Genomic DNA, 13,648 nt, shown 5'->3' with positions numbered 1-13,648 from the left:
AGGCCTGCCTGCATGTCCAATGCTACACACACACACTCCCTGGAAAAAGGGAGTGGAAAGTGTGTGTGTGCCTGTCAGTGCCTGCTACACACACACACTCCCTGGAAAAAGAGTATGTGTGGCAGGAGGCAGGCAGGCCTGGAAAGCATGTGTGCACCTGTCAGTGCCTGCTTGCAGCCTAGTGCCTGCACACTCACACACCCCACCACACGCACATGCCCAGAAAGGAGGGAGGGGCGATTGTTCCTTCCACCCTGATGCTGAGGTCCGGATGTGGGGCTGTCTGGACACAACTCCCATGAATGAATGCAGAGTGGCTTTCGTGATGAGCTGAGTTTTGTGTGGGGAAAGGGCTTCCTATTTCGTGCTTCTGAAGAAATGGAAGCAACTGTAATAATGAATTTTGCATACATGTCTAGTATTTATGCAGTGAACACTGCATTTCCTCACCCTGCATTTTGGATGCCAGCATGAATTATCATGGTTATGTTGGAAGAGAAGCAGAAGAATTGGCACTGAGTGTATGACTGACATTGGCAACTTGAATAGTAAAGCTTCATGATATGATTCACTGAGAATTGAACATCTTTTCATGCCTATCAAATGTGTCACTATTTGACACATGCAGGTGTCCTGCTTACATGGAAGCCTGGTTTCTAATCAGTGGTTGGCAAATGGGCTGTTACCAGTGAAGTTATAAATAATATCATGGCATGAAGGAGCATTTATTAAATCTGTATTGAACTAGAATGCAAACTAGCCATCTTAATTCGGGGTCATTATTTAAATCAATGCCATTATTTTTGTTCTTGACACCCTTTACAGGCATATTATTATTATTATTATTATTAACTTTATTTGTACCCCGCTAGCATCTCCCGAAGGACTCGATGCGGCTTACACGGGCCGAAGCCACAAAACACAATACAATAGAAAACATAACACAGCAATAAACAAAGCAAATCAAACAATTAAGCAAAATAACCACAATGACAATACATCAAGACACTATTAAAACTGGTTCGGCCAGCGCAATGGGGTACAGGGTTAAAAGTGCTGAGATGGCAGGAGGAACGTAGGATTAAAGTGCGGTGTGCAGCAACATTAGTTATGCTAAAGTGCATCTAGGACTTGGGATGGGGATTCCTAATCTGCGAAGGCACATCGGAACAGCCAAGTTTTTAGGTTCCTTCTGAAAACTGCCAGAGTAGGGGCCTGTTTGCATGTTTGTATTGGATTTTCCTGCCTATCTCAGCAAATAAATAACCTGGATATTATTAAATAATACTACTTTGGTTTTAAACCTTTGAAAGATTATCACACACAGAGAAACACACAAAACACACCTCTTTGTGGAAAACTGTATTAGTTCAGTCCCAGAGGTATTCCCTATGAAAGCTGCATTTATGCCATGCTAAAGATCAACATTCAGCCCTGAAGCAAGTAATTCATCATTTTAATATTTATTTCCTTTGAGACGTCTCTCATTTATATATATTTAAAAAAACTTGAGTGAAAGTGGCAAGAAACAACACACTGTAATTGTTTTTGCATTGCAAATTAATGTGAGATTGCATTTCATTGTATCACTTTCTTTGAAAGTAGTTACAGAAGAAATATGTCATTCTTATTCTGTTTGTCCTCAAAATGAAAGAGGGTATTCTTATAAGTTATGTTCCATTGCCCCAGTACATTCGGCCATCTACACAAATTCAACAGGTAGCACCCTTGGCTTGCAGTGAAGTGTCTGCATTCTTGTTCATAAATTTTGAAGATGGGTTGCATTTTCAATTCTGGCCAATTTGAGCACATATCCCATCACCCACAAAATGCATTCTTTGCAATTGATGCATATTGGCTTCTAGAAAATGGCCGCTAGAGAAGTTATTATTCTGTCAGCTTTGATAAGGTTTTATGGCTCACAATCAGTTTAACACAAAATAACACAAAAGAATCATCTGATGGGAAAAACAAAATGTAAATGCTACCAGAACATTAAGGAATCAAAGATGTTTTCCCTTGGCTTTTTATGATACGAGTGTTATATGAGTCTGTGGGCAAAACAAGTATCTTTGAGCATTTAGTTATAGGAATTTTAAGTAAGCTTTGAGCAAGTGTGTGTGAGACACACTCACACACAGTTGGCCCTCCAGTTGTTAAAAGTTTAACTTTTGTGGATTTGATTATTCATGAATCTCCCTAGTATTCTCTAGCTCAGTGACACATGACTTATGAGCCTCTGGGTGTTTGAGACTCTCAGTCCCATAAACTTTAGTCAGCTTTTCCAATGGTTAGGAATTATGGGAGCTGAAATCCAAAACACCTAAAGGGCCACAGATTGTGCTGTACTGCTCTAGGTTTTCTAGGGCAACTTTATGGCAAACTTCCCCTGGAGGATCTAGAGATTCCTAAAGAGATATTCTCTCCAGTGAGATTATATATATTTCAGTTTTCCTACTTTTGAGGACCTCTGTGCCCACATGAAAGTGAAAGGACTGCTGTATTGAGGTTTATTTTTGATAAAGTGTCATACACTAAAGAGAGGCATTTGTAATAGCTGGCCATTCTAAACAAAACAGATTTTGTCTTGCAGTGACAAAGTGATCAAAACAAGACCCAATAATACACGCATGTATTATTGTCACCTACTCTTCAAAATGAAAATCAAATATCCTGGAAATGTACAAAGTCTGATGTAGGTATCTTCTGGAATCTAAGAATCAATATATTTCCATATAAAGTAGTGAATTCAGATTTTCTTTTCTTGCAGTTTCTGGAAACTGACTCCAGATAATATCCTTTCAAAATAGATTCTTCTTCGAGTTCTCTGTGAATGCACACTTGTGGAGAATACTGCAACTGTGCAGGCTGTAATGGAAGCTTCCCAAGATGTTTACTTTAAATTTTTGTAGTAGCATTACCCATTCCTTCCCAGGGCATACAAGGTGCCCTGGCTCTGTGCTCCCCAGTTCTTTTTCGTCCACTGCAGCAGCTCTATGAAACTCCATTTGTGATGTCAACCACAAGGTTCAAGAGAAGTACACATTGAAGATGCCAGATTCCGATGACCACGTGAAGTGCCTCCTCTGTCTCGGAGAGGTACATGTTATGAGCTCTTGCCCTCACATCCAAGCATTTATGGCACAGGCAAGGAAGAATAGAGCCCCTCTCCTCCAGGCTATGGTCTACCAGCAAGCCTTGGCCCCTTCCACGGCAATTGTGAAGTCGACCTCAGACCCATCAAAGACTTCCACAAAGGCCCCAGTCTTGGCCCTGGTAAAGGCCTCGTCAAAGGCCTTCATAATGTCGAGAATGTTGAAGGACTCAAAGGTCTTGAAGGACATGAAGACCTTCATCAACATCTAGTTTGATGACATTAGTGAGATTGTGGTCGATCACCGCCATGCCTCCATCAGCCACCTCCATGACGACTTCCTTTAAGAGAGCCTAGGAGGAGATGAAGAAGGCATAGACAGAGGAAAAAATCCAACCCTCCTGTTGCCAATCATTCCTATGGAAAGTTCTTCAAGACCTTTTGTAAGATACAGAAGCAAGGCGTGGCAAAAATCCAGGCTGTCTCCATTGCCGGCACCATCCACGTGGCCACTGTCAAAATCTTCAGAGACTTCCTTTTTCCGCTCTTCACGTCTGTGGTGCAGGGCCAGCATATCCCGCCCTCCTCTGAGTCCTGCCAGGAGACAATGTTGGATAGAGAGCTTCAGGATTCATCGCTGACATCGACCCACATCGTCATACAGGTGCCTCAGCAGCTTCCATCCCCAGTCCTGCTAATTGCAGCTACACAGCAGCTCTTCCCACCTCTGGAAGAATCCCCAGAGAAGGGCAGACAGATGGCATGACTTGCCAAGGCGGAGCCAGAGGAACACCTAAGATGCCTCCACAACCTGCCCAACGAGAAAGGGTAAAGGCATAGCATCCATCAACTCTCATCCTTTCTGAGGAAGGCAATCTCGAAGCCAATGGCGCCGAGTCTGTCCACTTGGAGTTGGTTTTCTCTCTCAGCCTCGACCTCTCACCTGACCCAGACAATTACCTGATAGACTCACCTCCCCCCACTGATAGTGGGAGGGTCTTCACAGACCAGATGTTTTGAATGAGGGAGGCCCTCAGGAATGAAGTAAAGCAGTCTTGGAAAGAGGTCACCGGCCCGATCCTCAAAAGGGTTCAGGCTCAAGCCCTGACAGCAACACGCCTGCCATTTCTGCTGTATCGCCTTGACATTATCAAGGCGGTCTCTGATGACCTCCATCAAGTTCATTGGGACATTGTTTGATTCCCTCATTGAAAGGGCCTTCCTTCTGGCCTGAGATCCCATGCCCTTCAAGCAGAAATCTGCACCTGCCAGAGGCACCTCAAAGTCCGGGCGAGATGCATCCAAACCCTCTTAGGACACATGGCATCGACGGTTGCAGACACCTCATTTGACCACTTATACTTCAGGCCACTCCAGAGATGGTTTATAGATCACTTTGACCTTCTCCACTTCAACAACTGTTTCCTCATGATACCAAGGACTGCGCAACATGGCCTAACCTGGTGGAACAACTCACACAATGTATGGCGCAGAATCCCCTTCCGCTCCCCACAACCGACAGAAGAAATAACAGCGGACTCATCCGCCTTCAGTTGGAGCTCAACATAACCATTCAAGACCACTGGTCCGCACTACCCCAAATTCTGAGACATTTTCAAAGCCCTAATAATAATAGTAATAATTAAATTGAACTTGTAATTCTATATCCAAATTATGTATTCCCAGTTCTGTAATGAATATTCAGTGACTTGCAGTAAAAATGCAGAAGTATTTTTCCCATGTACACGTGAAAGCTCAGTTCTGCTATATCATGTCCCTCAGTAAGTGGGTTATCTTGTTCCAATTCCTGGAACAATTCTGATTTCTCAGCCTTTCCAAAAACTTTGACAAAGCACTTTAATGAGTGTTTATTTCATGCTTTTTCCCAAGAATGTGCCCTAACATCTTGCTATGACTGCCATCCGTTTTAGAATATTTCCCCTATTTACATACATCTAACTCAAAGGTGGGTTTACTCCATGAGCTATGTTCCTTAATGGGATCCAAATAGCAAAACTCGAGCCAAAGCTACAAATAAATATGATTAAAACTATGTGCATTATCACACCTCTATACACAAATTAATGTACCCCCTTCATTCTACTGTATTGGCTATCTCTTTTTTTATCAATGTGTTCTTTTTATCTTTCATGTCTATTCCACTTTTTCCTTTTTTACTTTTAATAATAATAATAATAATAATAATAATAATAATAATAATAACTTTATTCTTGTATCTTACCACTATCTCCCCAAAGGGATTGGGTGCGGCTTACACATGGCACAAAGTGCCTAAAAACAAAACATGAAATAAAGCACAGTATAAAATACAATTAAATAAAACCTATAGTCATAAAAACAACAACTTAAAACTCAGTTAAAACAGTGCTCCTCAACTGAATGGCAGTAAGCTACTGTAAGATGTGGCCAGGCTCTAAACAATAGGACAAGGGAATAGGATAAGTGCAGAGCTGTAACCATGGAACAAGGTCATGGGAAAAAGTGCAAGGCTGCCTTACTATTGCATAGATTAGAACAAATAGGGACTAGGTGTTATCAAAAGTTTATTGAACAACCAGGTCTTCAGGTCCCTATGGAAAGAGGACAGTGTGGAGGCCTTCCTAATCTTTCTGGGGAGGGCATTCCAAAGTTGGTTCATAGGGGGAGATATGGCTATGAAGATAGGCAGTACCTGAACCATTTACGGCTTTATAGGTTATAAGCTGCACTTTGAATTGGGACTGAAAACTTATCGACAACCAATGGAGCTGTTTTAGTAGGGGCATTGTGTGCTCTTTATAGCTAGCTCCAGTTAGTAGCCTGGTTGCACCAACTGCAGTTTCCGACCCATCTTCAAAGGCAGCCCCACGTAGAGTGCATTGCAGTAATCCAGTCTAGATTAACTAAAGCATGGACCACCTTGGCCAAGTCAAATTTTTTGAGGCACAGTTGCAGAGGGCGAAGGCTACTGCTGATACTTCAGCTTCAATTGTCAGTGCCGAGTCCAGGAGGACCCCCAGATTGCAGACCTGTGTTCTCCGGGGAAATGTAACCCCGTTGAGCACAAGTAACCATCCTATACCCCAATCGACTTCCCAACTGACCAGGAGGACCTCTGTCTTGTTTGGATTAAGATTCAACTTGTTAACCCTCATCCAGTCAATCACAGCTGCCAGGCACTGGTCCAGGATCCGGGGGGGCTTACTTGGATTTCGGTGGAAAGGAGTAATAGAGTTGTGTGTCATCTGAATACAGATGGCACTGAACTCCAAACTCTGGATGACCTCTCCCAGCAGATTCATGTAGATATTAAAAAGCATGCCCCCCCCCCCCCATCCATCCATTATACATCCATCTTATTATTTCTATCTTTTGAACACCAATCCTACTTCTTGTTTCTTTGTCATACACAAGACTGGCTGAGAGATACCAGGAGTTATAGTCCAAAGAAGTAACTTTTTGAAAATGTGGTGCACACTAATTCAGTTAGCTTAACAGCAAGAGAAGAGAGGCAAAGATGGAGAGTTAGAAGTTCAAAGTGTCAAAATAGCTTTAGCTGAAAGGAAGTGGGAATGGACACTGATGTGGTCTTTGAAAGCAGTTGCTACATTACAATGGAGGCCCCAGGAAGAGAAGATTAAGTTGGACTGAGTAAGGAAATAATTTTTAATGGAAGGCTCATTCACTGTTTTCGAAGTCTTAACAGGTCTGCCTGTTTCCTACCCTTGGCATAAAACCTTGTTTTAGACCACATTTCTGGTAGATATCAAATTTAGGGCTAAGCACTGAGCGGACGTTGCTAGTGTTAACACAAATTTTTATGCCACAATAATTGAACCGTCTGCAAAAATATCGAGATCCAATCTTGGCAATGTTTATTAAATTAGTTCCAGGTGTCAGAGCATGATGATGCCAGTAAAATGCTTGAATAAGTTTTTTCAGTGCAGGCAAACCTGTCCCTTGTTCATTTTGGCCAATAAGAGATTGATTGATTGATTGGGTGGGTCCAAGGACTTGTATATTTCATCTCTCAAGGGAGGGTGTCTGCCCTAAAGCGGACTTACCTGCAGTATGTAAGAAAGTGATACTGTTGAAGCGATCCAGTCCCTATACAGTTGATTCTCTTTCCACAGGTGCATCAAGTTATAGTGTGAAAATACTCTTTCCCCCGAAACAAAAATTCTAAAAAGGAGGGAGGAAGAGGAGTAATACTTTTAGACACTTGTGGAAGATAAACACAAAATTGGTAATGTTTAGAAAATTAAGTGAGTAATAAGCTGTTTGTACTACGAAATGGTTACTGAAATTGACATTATTCTAACTGTGTTAATAATAATAATGGAGCCCCCGGTGGCGCAGTGGGTTAAAGCACTGAGCTGCTGAGCTTGTTGATCAAAAGGTCGCAGGTTCGATTCCGGGGAGCGGCGTGAGCTATCGCTGTCAGACCTAGCTTCTGCCTAACTAGCAGTTCGAAAACATGCAAATGTGAGTAGATCAATAGGTACCGCTCCGGCGGAAAGGTAACGGCGCTCCATGCAGTCATGCCAGCCACATGACCTTGGAGGTGTCTATGGACAACGCCGGCTCTTCGGCTTAGAAATGGAGATGAGCACCACACTCCAGAGTCAGACATGACTGGACTTAATGTCAGGGGACTACCTTTACCTTTACCTAATAATAATAATAATAATAATCAAAAAATCCCAAAAGCAAATCTTGATGTTTCGATTTAATGCAAGCAAACAATTTTATGATATTGTTGTTTATAGTGAGACTTGGAACATCCATGGATTTGGGTATCCATCAAATCCCAGGAGAGATAAGGGACCATTGTTTGTAGCTACAATTCATTAATCTAGATATGTTGCATCTGTAATTTTTCTCGCTTTCTCTCCAGCCATATGTATAATGAAATAATACAGGGTTAGTCAAAATGCATAGGCCAAACATACATACAATTGTATGTATGTTTGGCCTATGCATTTTGACTAACCCTGTATTTGTGTTTTGGAGAGTGTGCATTTCTTGATTTTGAATGAGCAGTGGGATGAGAAAGGTAGGGAGGATTAATTCTTTTTTCTGTGTGATATTTATTTCCAGATTAAGGTCCCCCTCCCCCCTCCCTTAAATCATGTTTATAGAGATAACCAAGGTTGGGTGAGCATGTCCCTGGACTTTTACGTGCATCCAGTTGAAAAGGAAAGCGGGTCTCATTGGTAGATGCTTACACATAAGCCTCCTTTTCCTTCAAGTCACTTGTTCAATTTGAGGGTTTTTTTTTTTTACATGAATTTTGAACCTGGCTGTTTGCTTTGAAAATTGACCTTTTTGTGGAGATTGCCTTTAGATCCCACTGCATTTTTCTAGAAAACTGATCTCAGGCACATGAGTCTAATGACTTTAGCATGAACTTAAGGAAGAAATAGGTGTTTTCTTGGCTATCCAGGGTAGGAAAAAAATGGTCAGGAGATTTATTTCAGAAAAGTGTGAATGATATTTTGCTGACTGTCTGTGGTAGGTAACAATGTAATTCGATAAATGAAGGATGGGTTTGAATAGATGGAAAATTAATCTGCCCTGTCTCCTGTGGGATTTTCCCATGCCATTATTGATTGCATTTCAGCTCCCGCCTCAGGAGAGAAATTGGTTGGAGTTAGGCTTTAATTGTATTCAGAGCTGCACTGGCTTGCTTTACTTCACAATAGATGAGTTTCTGTTTTCTCGGATCAGGCTAGATAGCTTGGTTTTCTCTCCTAATTTAAAACTTATAAATATGTGGAAAATGTATCAAGTACAGTTCAAACTATTGAAAAAAAATCAATTTAGAGCTATTGCTGTGCAATGGATATCTTACAGTATCCAACAAATCCAGATCAAATAACATTTTATTTTTATTAATCAGCTGCTAGATATAAGAGCCAGCTTCAGTTAAATGGTGAAAAACCAACTTCGCTGATTAACATCAGAGCAGAAGATCCTTAATTCACTTGAATTTAGTATATCGTTTTTGGTAGTGTTTAACATATGCACAATTGTGAATGCTCATATTGTTAATAAAAAGCACTGCCACCGTGTTCCTTATTTATTTTGAGAAGTGGATGAAGTCTTCTCCATACATCCCACAAAGAATATACCACTTCAAGAGAGGAGGTGGAAAGATGTATTCTGACTTCAGATTATTTTTAGTCAGATTTTTATAGTCAAGGAAAATTCCTGCAAATCAGAATTGAAATTCTATAATGTGAATTGGAATGTGAGTTATGGACTAATGAGCAAACTAGAACAGGACATGCTGGCTAGAAGATTCTGGGAACGGAGATCCCAAAAATTAATTTTTCTAAGCTGTGGGAGAGTACATCTTGTTCTTGACATTCACCAGATATTCAAGCTCAATTACAATATTTTGGGATAAGATAATAATTGATGTATATACAGTGCTGTCACAGACTGAAAATTAACCTATTGGTCCATCTCTAATGGTGACATCCAGCTAGTTCAAGTAAACATTACAGTTTATTTATTATTTATTTGCGATATTTTCATCCCACCTTTCTCAGCCTGAAGGCAATTTGATGCCATCATAGTCATAAAATACAATTTAAAACATTTAAAACAATAATTATAAAAATCCATACAAAACAATTAAAAACATATAATTGCCAATGTCTTCCTGTTAATCTCATTTTCCAGTAGCATCATCTAAGCTGTTGCATGTTTCAATCTTTCATAATTCCATGTTCATCTGTTACGCTGCATTTCCACAGGCTTGTTCAAAGAGCCAGATTTTTACTTCTTTCCAGAAAGTCAGGAGGGAAGAGGCCGATCTAATATCCCTATGGAAGGAGTTCCACAGCCGAGGGGCCACCACTGAGAAGGCCCTGTCTCTTGTCCCCACCAGACATGCCTGCGAAGAAGGCGGGAACAAGAGCAGGACCTCCCCAGATGATCTTAGATTCCTAGATGGTTCATAAGGAGAGATACGTTCAGACAGGTCCCTTATCCAGGGACCGCAAATGGTAAATAGAAAATGCATTTGCTAGCTCTGCTAGTGTATGGCCTGAAATATTCATACAATCAAATCTATATAATATTAAAGGCAAATATTAAAGGCAAATTAAATACATCTGTGGATCATTTATTTATAAATGGCTCAAATGTGAATGGTGGGATTTTATTGTTAATAATACTGGGGGAAATTTATTTGTTAAGAATGAAATTTAAATCTTAAAGAAATTAGAATTGTAAAAGTTGTATATTGATTGTTCTATTATTTTACAAAGCTGCTAAGTTACACCTCCTCATCTAAAACTCTTAAGTGTATGACCATTGAATGCTTGGCTGATCCTAAAACGGTTCTCAGTTCCATGGAGTATGCCCACCATTGTGTTAAATAAAAATGGATCATCACTCCTTTCCTAGATCAACAGCATCAGAGGAAAAAATACAAGAGAATTACAGAGATTAAATAGCTGGCTTCTCAATTGACTGTCTTACAAAGGAAGCTATCTGTCTTCATATTGTTCTTTGCTTAATTCAGTGAAAATGCAGGTAGTGGTACTGCTTTTGTTTATTTGAGGAAAGATGTGGATGTGATAGGATATTTATCAAAGGGATATATGTGTGACGTATTGTCTCACTGCGACAATTCATTATTGTCTTTTTTACAAAATTAAAATGGCTCATCACTATAGACAACTGGCAGTGAAACAGTGCATTTCCCCAGAAAGTAAACACATATCAGACCTACAATGGAGCAAGAATTGGGTTGAATTACAATATCTTTGGATCTGCCATATTTATTTGAGAATCATGCTAATCTTTTTTGGTTAAATTACTTTGCCAAAACAGTTGTGCATTAGATCCAATGGCATGTTAGAATTGTGCACATAAAACCACTTGTGTGGAAAGCCTGGAGGGACCCAGATTCTCAGAGGTCAGGTGGGGGGTATGTGAAGAGGCTGTTCCCCAGTGGTGGTAGCAGGGCTAGAGAATGAGGACGAACAGCTGGCTTATGACACAGTTGTTCCTGCCTCCTGGGTAGTCCTCAGGATTTCTCCCCTTTCCAGGCTCGGTCCCATGCCCCCCACCTTGGGTTTTTAATAAGGGTAGTGGAAATTGTACGAGGATTTCATCTTACATTTGAAGCCAAATCCATTTTTTTTTGTAATGTTCACCTTCAAAATAGAGGTGTACATTCCATTTGATGGCACATTATACTCAACTAGATACAGTAATTTAAAATTTCCTAAAACAGGGAGACAAGCCTTTTCATGTGTTGTCACACTGCACTGAGAGTCCAAGCGATGTCAACAGAACTGAAAGGATCTTAGTAGCAGGATCTGCCCCAATCCTGCCATTGCACATTTACCATAAAGTTGGACTTTAATTTTACTTTGTCCCTAAAAAAATATGCTTAACTGACATTTCTTTTCAGGCTAATGCAGACAACAGATTGCATACTTCTCTATATCCATCCAGGGCCTTTGAGGGAAGGGGCAGCATTTGTTTCTCCTGTTGCCTCTGCTCAGTTCCTATGGACTCACTCCTGGCAGAGCAGGATCTAAGGACAAGCAGAATTTAACCCTTGGAATTCAAACACATGCTTGTTTCAGTTTTGGATGGTAAAATCAGAAATTTAATCCTTACTGAAGGAAGTTACAAATTTTTGAATATATTTTTTTCAATTATTCCTTTTTCCTTCAAGATTGTTTTTTGCCAAAAAAAAAACTTTTTGCTAAAAAAACAAACAAAAACATGTGCTCTTGGGTTTTTGTGTGCAATATACACTGTTTATTTTGTATAATACTATTTTCCTCCACAATCAATTTTATAATTTAAAAATCCAGAAATCTAAAACAATTGTATGCTAATTGAGCATTTTCTCAGTTTAATGTCTTGAGGTATCCAGAGGTGGTAAAAAAGACACAAAAAGTAAGTTTTCTCCTTCCCACACCATGGTCCTATTCTACATATTAGACAACAAATTCTTAGTTGCACCACATGCAATTAAGACTTGAGATATTCCTTGAATATTTTTATGACAAAGTGTACACGTATCTTCCTCTATGAACCATCATGGAGATAAAGATCTTCTGGGCAGGTCCTGCTCTAGGTCCCATCTCCTTTGCAGGCAAGGTTGGTGGGGACGGGAGACAGGGCCTTCTCAGTGGTGGCCCCTTGGCTATGGAATTCCCTCCCCAGTGATATTCAATCAGCTCCTTCTCTACTAGCCTTCAGAAAGAAAGTTAAAACATGGCTATGGGATCAAGCTTTTGGAGAATAACTGCACTGCAATAAATGAATGTAGAATCTGTGCAATGACAATTTTAATAATTTGATGTAATTGTTTTAGCTGTTTTAATTCTCTGGTTTTTAATGTAAATGTTTACAAATTGTATGCTATTTTAAGGTATTGGATTGTTGCTGATATGTGAGGCCACTCTGAGACCCCCTTGGGGTTGAGAAGGGTGGGGCACAAATATGGTAAATAAATACACTTGTAATTTTGCTTTCATGCCATTCATACCTCTTTTCTTTGCTTTGCCTCCTTTGCTATGTTAACTTTATTTTGAGTCTTCCCTTTCTCCTACGTGGGGACCCAAATCTGTCCAAAAGGCTAAATTGGGCTATTTTGCCCAATGTAGGTCACTATCTTTTTCTATAACATATTTGCAACATGCAATTGCCCAACACCTATACACTAGAAGTGTGCAATTTTTGTAAGTCGTATCAAATTTGTTAAATTGGTACTTATGATGCAATCTGTGGTGCACAGGTGTGGCCCGTGCCAAAATCTTAAGAATTGAAACTTACTCAATACTTTTTCATTTGAATTTTGTAAATCTCAGAAGCCTCCCGAAGACAGTTTCATTTTCAAAACAAGGAAGCAAAGCCAAGCCAAAAAGGCTGCCTTTTCTCTTTAAATTAATTGCATCTAACCATTAGGAGAGGGAAGCAGCAGGGAGAAAGCAGAGTTCACTGGGAAAGAGACTAAGAAAGCACAGAATTCTGGGAAATGTAGTTTGGGAAGATGAGGAGCTCTATACCAGAGAATTCAAAAGGCTAAACTACATTTCCCAGAATTCTACTCAGCATCAGTAAGCCCCAATCAGGTGAGGGGAGAAATTTGTTCCTCTGTAGCAGTAGCCAGCCAGAGTTCCAATAAATTGTTAAATACGTAAAAAAGAGGACTCACTGGTACTTCTAGTAAGTAAATCTCTTTGCTGGGCTGGGAAGAAATCCCAAAATGGAAGTTCTATTGGTTAATAGGAAATATATTCAATGAGATAAAATTCTCTAAAATCAATAGATGTATGAATATTTCTGAAAGTTGGGGGGAATGTTCCCCCGTTATCTTGTATCATTGTATATAAAATTCAAGGAGATCACTCTTGTACTTTTTAAAAAATTGTTTATAAAACTTTGAAAATTTCCCAGAAATCCGTGGATGAATGAAACAATCTAAAACTCAATGGGCTCACAGTGGTAACAGTGGTAAATGTTTTCTACGATTGTGACAAGCTTCACCCCAATAGCTGTAAAACTGAGGGAGAA

General features: G+C 40.0%; 1 protein-coding gene across 3 annotated transcripts in view; it reads left to right on the top strand.

Moving 5' to 3' along the window:
• The window catches only part of CACNA2D1 (calcium voltage-gated channel auxiliary subunit alpha2delta 1), a 531,008-nt gene that overhangs the window by 302,656 nt on the left and 214,704 nt on the right, over positions 1–13,648 (top strand). The gene's annotated exons all lie outside the window — the stretch shown is intronic.

Source organism: Anolis sagrei, chromosome 5, assembly GCF_037176765.1.
Source record: "Anolis sagrei isolate rAnoSag1 chromosome 5, rAnoSag1.mat, whole genome shotgun sequence".
NCBI lineage: Eukaryota > Metazoa > Chordata > Lepidosauria > Squamata > Dactyloidae > Anolis > Anolis sagrei.
Note: the sequence above shows the minus strand (reverse complement) of the source record. Positions and strands in the feature narration are given on the sequence as shown.